The following is a 10,512-nucleotide window of genomic DNA, read 5'->3' on the forward strand; positions in this document are numbered from 1 at the left end:
GCACGACTTGGGCTGCGAGATCTCTCCATCTCTGGGCATACTCCTTAATGGACTCATGCTCTCGTTTAGTCATACCCTGAAGCTGGTTTCGATCGGGAGCCATGTCCGTATTGTACTGGTACTGCCTAATGAAGGCAGTTGCCAAGTCCTTCCATGATCGGATCTGGGAAGCTTCCAGATTGGTATACCATGCTATAGCTACCCCGGCCAAGCTGTCTTGAAAGAAATGGACCAACAACTTTTCGTCCGCAGAATACGCCCCCATCTTCCGGCAATACATCCGGAGATGCCCTTTTGGACATGTTGTCCCTTTGTATTTATCAAAGTCTGGTACCTTGAATTTGGGAGGGATGACGATGTTGGGTACAAGACATAAATCTGCCAAATCCGAGAATGGGTAATTGCCGAGGCCCTCGACTGCCCTCAACCTTTCTTCAAGCGCCTCAATCTTTCCCTTACCTTCCGCAAAGGGAACAGATTCTTTCACGGGCGTGGGTGAGGCCGGGATATGGCGGACTATGTTCGGCTGGGGTAGTTCATGCGGGGATGGATCTTTGAGGTGGAGGAGGGGGCCAAGATGGGTATCTCCTTCCCCATCGTCTTGCCCGGGATAGTCTTTATAAGGTGGGAGTTTCCCCTCAAAAGTAGGGGCTTGGCTTAAATCTTCTGGGGTGGCACGAGGGGTGAAGTCCGGAGGCAGGCCATAAGGATAAGCTTGCGGACTATACCTTCGACCGAACACGGCCGTGCTTCTGTCTAGGCCCGGATTCAAGGCGGGTTGCAGCACCGGCTCCGCTTCCCTAACTGTACTGGAGGCGGTTGCGGTGGCTTTATCCTCTATGGTTTTCTGGAGTTTTAACATGACCTCCGAGATGGAAGCCATTTTATCTTTCAAGGCCGATAGATCGGCCTTCATCTGTTCCTGCACGCCCTCTTCATTATCCATTTTTCTAGATCGAGTGTTATAGGGGTGCCTTGGTGTTTTCTTAGTTATGATGAAATTCCTAAAGAAATAAACAACGGTGAGTATGCCACCAAAACATGAGTATGCAAATGGATGATCGGAGCACTTGGATCCACCCCAAGATTTTTAGATAACGTAATGAGTCCAGAACTTTCTCATTTTATAAAAAGAACAAATCTTTCATCTAGCCAAGATTATACAAGGGTGTTACAAAAGAAACTAACGATTCCTAATTATATGAGCCATCAAATCTATCATGTGCTGACAGTAATTGATTAGCCCATGAATCTCCTCAGGGGCAGTACACACTTCGGCCATGGCTTTTGCTTTGGCTAACAGACGCGGGAGGTCTTGACTCCCATTCAAGGTGAAGGCGAACCTATCCATCCACATAGTCGCTTCTTGATGCAGCGCATCAATCACCCTCCCTCTTGCCTCCTTTTCAGCATACACTTGTGCATAGTCCTCCACTAACTTTTGTTCATGGGCCGTGGACTGGTTCAATTCTTCCTTGTATTGCCCTATGATGGCTAGCATGCTTTGCTCAGTGGCTTCCAAGTGTTGAGCCAAATTCCTTTTGGACCTTGCGCAAGCAACTAACTCTTCTTCTAAGATCATGCCATGCACCCGTGACCGATCTCTCTCTTCTCTTTGGAGCTTGAGCTCATTGTTGCTACCCCACAATGCTCCTCGGAATTTCTTCCGGCCATATTCCTCCTTGCAGGCCCTTTTGGTTTCTTGTTCAAGGGCTTTTGCAGTGGCCGCGTTTTCCTCTTGTAACTCGGTGCACTCCTTCCGGATGTGTGTAGCAGCTGACTTGAATTTTTCCTTGGCGAGTCTCGCTTTCCCTAGCTCCAACTTTAGAGCTTGGACTTCTTCATCTTCCTCCGGAGCTTCGAAGTTCTCCTCATCGATAACTTTCAATTTGGAGAGCCAATCTAAGCCCCGCGTGTGAATTCTTAGCCATCCATGATAACCTCCGATGACGCCGTTTCGGATGCCTCTAAGCTCCTTGTCTTTCCTCAACGGACTCCTCCATGCCTTGTGGATTCTTTGTATAACCTTGAGACTTTGGGCGCCTAAATCTCTCACAAGGAAAGGCGTGAGACTTTCTTCGGTTGGCGCTCCCCTCATGGGATAACCTAGCTGTCTTATGGCGAGTGCGGGATTATAATTAATACAACCCCTAGTCCCTACCATTGGAACATTAGGATAGTTCCCACACGAGAAAAGAACTCCTTCCTTGCCTTCCTTCCAATGCGGAAACCAATGGATCGTGCTGCCCCCTATCACAGCCAAATGTTGGTCCCAAACGACTCTTCCTTTTTCAGTGCATGAGCGATAGCTTTGAAGCGGACACGGGTGTCTCGTGTCTTGTCGGAATAGGTGTGAAGTCAACCATACACAGAGAGCGGGTAAACAACAAACAATCCGTGCACTGTTTTTCTGGCACCTCCGGTCAAAGGTGTCGAACAAATCTGCCAAGATAGCCACCACTGGACTTTCCTTGCTATGGTGATATGCGAGGAAAGCATCAATGGCGGCTAAGTCTACCAAGCCGTCAACGTTCGGAAAAAGGACAACCCCAAAAATCAACAAAGCTAAAATATCTGCAAACGGGGCCCACTTCTCTTGGCTCGCCATATCCCTTGCTTTGCCTTCCAAGTATTTCCGAGGCAGGCCCACTACGCCGTTCCGAGTTTGCTTCATGCGATCCAACTCCTTTGCTGAATCCCCAACCACAGCCGCAATCTTGCTTAAGGAAGGAAGAAAACCGGAGAAGAGATACGGTTTCCTCCCCCCTAGAGGGCATCCTAATATTTCCTCAAACTCTTCAATAGTTGGGACCATTTGGAAGTCCCCAAACGTGAAACACCTCAACGGCTGGTCGTAGTATTTTGGGCGAGGGATACGACAGCTTTCGTAAATACCTCCACTACGGTCAAATCTTGAATCTTCCCATAAACTTTGCGGAAGGCTTGCCTTTGGAGGGGTCCCATCAATCGTCCCAATTCCTTGAGGCTAGTGACGTCTAGACCTTTAACCTTGACTTGATAAAACCTTTTGCCGTTTTGATTTGTCCCCATCATTTTACCTAAAAAAGGGGTGGATCAAGACTCCGACATGAATGATGCAATGCGTATGCATGAAACGGAAAGAAAAAAACACAAAAGGGGTAATTCACACATACGAGACCGCAGAGATCCAATTTTAATGCTACGTTTTGGGCATGACTGCGCCTTAACGTAGCATTAAAAAGGTTACATATTACTCCAAACATCACTAGCAAAACTATAAACTAGTGCTATTCACCAAAAATGCATGAGAACAAATGGCACGGAGCGTGTTTGCTCTTTGCCCCTATTTGGGAACCTAAGACAATATCTAGGGGTCTTCAATAACTATTTCCCCAACCATTCATAACTCACACGGCTGTTTTCTAGAGGTATCATCACTCAAGATAATAATATTGTGGCGGTATGGAATACCAGCGACAACACATTATAAAGAGAGAAAGCTCTAGACGAGGTTTCACTATTATCAAGCAAGTCGGAGACCTAGCATGATGATAGATTCACCTCCACTCCTTAAATTCCCATGAACACGGGTGTAGGGCCCCTTTTTGCTCAAACCCGTGGGTGCTTAGAATGCAGTGTAAAGAATGCGAAATAGACAACAATTTATTTACATTTTACACAGTTCAACAAATGCACACACGAAGCTTTACAAATCCACAATTCCTTAAAAGTAGGCCTAACTCACAAAAAGTCCCCAGTGGAGTCGCCAACTATCGCAACGTGCCCTTCGCGGGCGAGCGAGGGCGAGGCTCACGGATGCGCTTTCCAAAGGAGGAAAGGTGCGCGGAGTCGCCACCAACGTTTATCTGTGGAAAACGTCGGGAAAACCAAAGGAAACCGGTCAAAATGAGAATTCTAAGTTCGGGAGTTGTATTTACGCTTGAGGAAGGTATTAGCACCTCTTACGTTTGTCTCGAAAGACAACAGCCTTATTTCTAGAATTGTGGAATTGTGTTACCTTAACTTTTATTTCTTTTTATTTTTTGAGGTCGACAAAAGCGGGGCTTTTGCTCCTACGTACCCTCCTTTGGAGAGGAAATCAGACCTACGTAGTTCTTCCTTAAGCGTGAATCGAGTGATTCTTTTTACTTGAAAAGTGATCATTTTAAGGCATTGGACCTTAAAAATGATCCATTTTACTTGGTAAGAAAACTGAAATGATAAATTTTCAAAACCCTATTTTTGTGGACGAGCTTGACTAGGTGAGTTGATTTTAGCCTTAGTTTCACTTTAGTTATTTAGTCAATTCAATTAAGAATGAGAACTCCCAAAGAGAAAACGTCCGATTGATTTTCCGCTTTACTTTACTAAAGAAATATTTTTTTTGGTTATTATATTATTATTTTACCTCTTTTTTTGATTTCCAACGTGGTTACGGCACGACCGAACGGTCGGAATTCATTTTAACAAAAATTACCGGATGATACAATTCAAACGATCGGTGGAAATTTATTTTATTTTTACATTAAGCGAGGAATGACTTAAATAAATGGCTTAAGCACGTCAAAAGGCGGTATAAAAAGTAAATGAAAACGAGAATGAAAATACATGAAACGCAATGTGGACCACCACGGGTTCATAGAATGAATTGAAAAGCTTGGTTTGAGGTACTTACCCGTTGAAGATCGAAGAACAATGAAGAACGAATGAAGAACGCCGAAGAACGGTTGAAACCTTTTGCGAAATTCTTCACGGAAACGTTACGGAAGCGTTTCGGAAGTGCCTCGGCTTAGATTTTCTTCACGGAAACAAATTTTCCAAGCAAATTCGAAAGAGGGAGAAGTGCCTAAGGGGCTGAACCCTTTTCTTCTTCACTTCCTCCCCTATTTATAGCAAAATAGGGGAGATGCTTGCCACCCAGCTCGCCCAGGCGAGCAAGGTTGCTTCCTCCAGAAGCAACAGCCTTCTAGAGGAAGGATCTGGAAGGCCCAAGTGGGCCAGATTGCTATTTCTACCCCCTTTTTTACTAAATGCACCCCTTCTATTTTTTTGGTAATTCTTTTTTCGTAACGTTACGAAACTTCACGAATTTCGTAACGATACTTATTTTTTTTCTGCAAGGTTACAAATCCTTTCGGATTATGTATTTACTCTTTTTTAGCTTTCGAAGAAGTTATGGAAACTTACGGATTGCGCAAAAACACCTCTTTTCGATTTCCGCCACAATACGAAATTTCACGGATTGCGCAAGCCTGCTTCCTTTTGATTTCTGACACGTCTCGGGACTTCATTCATTGTGCAACAAAGGACGCCAAGTGTCTCGAAGCGGCCAATCAAAGGTTGTATATCATCAAATAATAATCCCCGGACGAAATTAGGGTATGACACCCTTATTGGAAATAATGTGGCCTAAAAATATACCTTGCTAAACCATAAAATGACATTTTTCAAAATTTAGAACAAGGTTAGTTTCAGTGCATCTATTCAAAACCTTTTCCAGACTATCCAAACAAATATCAAAAGAGGAACCATATACAGTGAAATCATCCATAAACACCTCTATGCAATTTTCTAAAAAATCACTGAAAATACTGATCATGCACTGCTGGAAGGTACCAGGGGCATTACACAGGCCGAAAGGCATCCTCCTATAGGCAAAAGTGTCGAAGGGGCAGGTGAATGTGGTCTTTTCCTAATCCTCAGGAGCAATAGTGATTTGCATATAACCAGAAAAACCATCAAGGAAACAGTAGTGAGATTTACCTGTCAGGCGTTCAAGCATATGGTCAATGAATGGTAGGGGAAAATGGTCCTTTTGGGTAACCTGGTTCAGCCTCCTATAGTCGATGCAAACTCTCCAACTGTTCTGCACCCGAGTAGGAATCAGCTCCTCCTTCTCATTTTTTATCACGGTGAGGCCGATTTTCTTCGGGACTACCTGGACGGGACTCACCCATTGGCTGTCGGAGATAGGATAAATGATTCCAGCTTGCAAAATCTTGGTTATCTCCCTTCTTCACTACATCAAGAATCACCGGGTCAAGTCTTCTCTGTGGCTGTCTTACTGGTTTAGCCCCATCCTCTAAATTTATCCGATGCATACATGTGGATGGGCTAATACCAGGAATGTCCGCCAGGGTCCAGCCTATAGCCTTGTTATGCTTCTTGAGAACTGATAACAACTTCTCCTCTTGCTCATCAGCAAGGGAGGCAAATATAATTACTGGAAAACTTTTGCTATCATCCAAGTAAGCATATTTTAAATTTGATGGCAGAGGCTTCAATTCTGGTGTGGGCAGTTGGATAATGGTAGAAAGAGATGGTTTCTCAGCCAGTACCTCATAAAGAAAGTCAAAGGTATGTGTACTTCCTGAAACATGGTTAGTTCTATCTGACTCTAGAAAATCAATCTCAAGAGGTAAAACATCACCAGACATATAATTAATATCAATTTTAGATTCACTCTCAGCATCAAATTCAGACATATGATCAAGTACAAATTCAGATTCAATGCATGAAGAGTGACATGCATGCAGATTAGAATGAAGATCAGTCATGTATTCATCAACAATATGGTCAATTATTTCAGCATGAAATACAGAAAGATCTTCATATGGGTGTTTCATAGCATCAAGAATATTAAAATGAATAGTTATATCACCAAACTCCATAGATAGTGTGCCTGCATATACATCTATCTTAGTTCTAGCAGTTTTCATAAAAGGTCTGCCTAGAATGATGGGAATTGATCCTTGAGAAAATTCCTCCTCCATATTCAAAATATAAAAATCAACAGGGAAAATCAGTTCACCAACTCTAACTAAGACATCCTCTATGAAACCAGTAGGATAGGCAACACTTCTATTAGCTAAATGAATTACCACATCCGTTGACTGCAAAGGACCAAGAGATAGAGAATTAAAAATAGACAGAGACATAACACTAATAGAAGCTCCTAAATCTAGCATGACATTGTCAAACTTATTGTTCCCTATAATACAAGGTATGCTAAATGTACCTGGATCTTTACATTTTTCAAGGATTTGGGGAACAAATTTTCCAATCAATGTGGATACATTTTTGCCCATGCTAATTCTTTCACTTCCTTTAAGCTTCCGCTTATAAGGGCACAGCTCTTTCAAGAATTTAGCATATCGTGGAATTTGCTTTATTGCATCCAAAGGAGGTATGTTTACCTGTACTCTTCTAAATGTTTCCAAGATCTCTTTCTTTGCCTTTTCCATTTTTTTGTTGGAAATTACTCTTGGAGGGAATGGAAGAGGGATATGCTGCTGCTGTAAGTCAAAATTACCAGTAGAAGATTCACATACATAGAAATTGTTAGGCAACTTACTCTTTAAATTTTTGTCATCATCTTTTTCTGGAGTAGAGTGAGGTTGGGCAGGTTCATTTGCGGATGAAGAAGATGCTACTGGTTGAGGTCCTTGATACTGCTTTCCCCACCTCAATGTAATGGCACTCGCATTTATGGGATTCTGGACAAATTGAGAAGGCATCTTGTCAGAGTTTTGTGATTGAGCTTGGTTCAGCTGGGTGGCTGATGTGCCATTATTTTCTCCTATTTCTTAACCCTTTTTGCACCATTTTAATTACTGGATTAGTCTTAATTGTCAAATTAATTATGCAGTTTTATCATTTGGGCCTACTGGATTAATTTTGTGTTTTTAATTTAATTTTAGGAGAATTATAAGCAATTGGGCTTGAATCCAGGATTAGGCTTGGGCTTGGACTTGAAGAGAGTAGACTATTTTATTCTGCCAAATTTTATCTTATCTAGATTTTATCTTATCTAGATATTATTTAGATTTGATCTCATCTAGATATTATTTCATCTAGATCTCATCTTATCTTATCATATCTAGATTTTATTTTATTTATGGGCTTGGATTTAAAACAGATTTGTAAGCTTTGGGGCTGAAAGCTATATAACAGCACCAAGGTTCTAGTTTAGCGTTCTCTCTTCTCTCTCTCCTCTCTTCTCTCTCTCCTCTCCTCTCTCTCTTTTTCATTTTAGTTTTAGAGTGCTACTCTCTTTTTCGTTTTAGTCACTTTTCGTTTTAGCAATAAAATTTTGTTCTTGCTTCAATCTACACTTTCGTTCTCTATTGATTAATGGAAGGCTAAGTCTCCAGCGTTGTTTTCTCTTGAGGATCAAGAACAGTTCTCTTTGAGGTTCTATTATTACCATTAAATTCTAATCAGTTTTTCCTCTTCACCAATTACTCTGTATTTGTTGCTATTAATCCATGCATGCTTAGTGCTTGATTAATTGTCTCTACGCTTAATTTACATTTATGCTTAATGATCGTTCATGATTAATTGGTGTGTGTGTTGCTTAATCACATAATGAATGCCTTATGTTAAATTTTGCTTAGTAATTTAATTTAGGGTTGGATTAAGTGGTTGAACTGATAAAGGATAAACTCTCGTAACCTAGGATAAGAGACTTGCTTGTGAATCAAGGGGAAACAACGTGTTTTAATTCTGATATTTTCTAAGTCACATCTATTCGTTGTTTAATTTACAAAAGCAAACAACCCCCCCCCCCCCCCCAATTCTTTACTATTTTCCTACTATCTGTTATGAACGTTTGGTTGACCATTGCTCGTTGGGAGACGACCTAGGATCACTTCCTAGATACTTCATTTTTAATGTTTATTTGATTCGGGTACGGCCTCGATCAAATTTGGCATCATTGTCGGGGAGCAGTGTCCAAAGGTTCATAATAGCTAGTGATTCATGTTTTATGTTTAGTTGTTTTATGCTTTCATGTTGTGTTAGTGTTGTGTTAGTGTTGTTTAGTGTCTTGTTATTTTGTTTAGTGTGGTGTTTTGTTTTAGTTTTTCTGTTCAGCGCTTCCCCTATTTCAGTTTTTGTGTTTTGCTGTGAATAGTGTTTCGCGACGGATTTAGCGACCACTTTTGCTTACCTAGGAAACAGAGTGGTAGTGCAAATCCATTAGTGACTGCTGCTGACAATTTAATTGCCGATTTTTGTTTTGATAGTTAGGGTTGTTATTTTTGGCTGAATTTTGGTGTGGTAGGTTCTTTTGACTCATATTTCGTGTGAAAAATACCAGGAACACTTATTGTGGCTAGGTTTGAGAGATTCAAAAAAATTGAGAACTTGTGTTTAGTAAAACTTCAAACGGCCATAACTTTTGATCCGGTTATCAGAATGACTATTATTATATATGTATTTAGGGTAGAAAAAAATTTCCCATACCATGGGAGCTGGCCAGAGGATGGCTAAGGTCTCTAGCTAGCCAGAATAGCCTGTTTACTAGTTTTTGTTTTTATTTTTCAAGGTTTATTGTTTTATTTTTCTAAACTTTCCTTAGGTAGTTTCCATAGTTAGACTTTGAATTTTTGTCTGAATATTTTTGTGCTATCTTTTCATGATTTTATAAGGTTTTTTTACAAAATTTCAAGTCATTTGGATATCATTTGAGGGTTGCTGTAGTTCAAACCTACACTATTACTTGCATAAGAAGGAAACTAGTTGTGCATGCTGAATGTAGTGTATGACTAGAGGCAATGCATCTGACTTACAACCCTTTGATCCTGAGATAGATAGGACATTTCATAGATTAGTTAGGCATCATTTTGTACCTTTTGAGCATCCTGAGCATTCTGTTATTGGTGAGTCTAAGCATTCTATGGTTGGTAATTTTGAACATCCTGATTTTTAGTATTATAGTTTTGAACATTCTAATTTTGAACATTCTGATTTTGAACATTCTGAGAACATGGCACAACCCCACCCCATGAGAGGACTTTAAGGGAAATGGCTGCACCTGATTTCACCAATGAAAGCTTGTGCATCCAATACCCTGATGAGGATGTCCCATATGTTCTTAAAACTGCACTGATCCATTTGCTTCCAAATTTTCATGGCCTTGCAGGTGAAGACCCGCACAAACATCTGAAAGAATTCCATATTGTCTGCTCCACCAATGAACCCCCAGATGTCCATGAGGATCACATATTTTTGAAGGCTTTTCCTCATTCTTTAGAGGGAGTGGCAAAGGACTGGCTATATTACCTTGCTCCAAGGTCCATCACGAGCTGGGATAACCTCAAGAGAGTATTCTTAAAAACAATTTCCCTGCTTCCAGGACCACGACCATCAGAAAAGATATTTCAGGCATTAGGCAACTCAGTGGAGAGAGCTTATATGAATACTAGGAGAGATTTAAGAAACTATGTGCCAGTTGCCCTCACCACCAGATTTCTGAGTAGCTTCTTCTCTAGTATTTTTATGAAGGACTCAGTAACATGGAGAGAAGTATGATAGATGTTGCCAGTGGTGGAGCTCTTGGAGACATGACCCCTGCTGAAGCCAGAAATGATGATATTGTCATTAGAGGAGTGCATGAAGTAGCCACGAATTCATCTTCATCAGCTGAGACTAAGAAGCTTGAAGGTAAACTAGATGCCTTGGTTAACCTGGTAACCCAACTGGCCATGAATAAAAAATTTGCTCTTGTCGCCAGACTCTGTGGTTTAT

General features: G+C 41.2%; 1 non-coding gene across 1 annotated transcript; it reads right to left on the minus strand.

The window, feature by feature from the left end:
* Window positions 1–10,127: 10,127 nt before the first annotated feature.
* LOC112998441 (small nucleolar RNA R71) lies at window positions 10,128–10,234 on the minus strand. The gene has a single exon (XR_003263542.1). It is a non-coding gene; the product is annotated as a small nucleolar RNA R71 (small nucleolar RNA).
* Window positions 10,235–10,512: the final 278 nt, after the last annotated feature.

This window comes from Glycine max, chromosome 11 (genome assembly GCF_000004515.6).
Source record: "Glycine max cultivar Williams 82 chromosome 11, Glycine_max_v4.0, whole genome shotgun sequence".
NCBI lineage: Eukaryota > Viridiplantae > Streptophyta > Magnoliopsida > Fabales > Fabaceae > Glycine > Glycine max.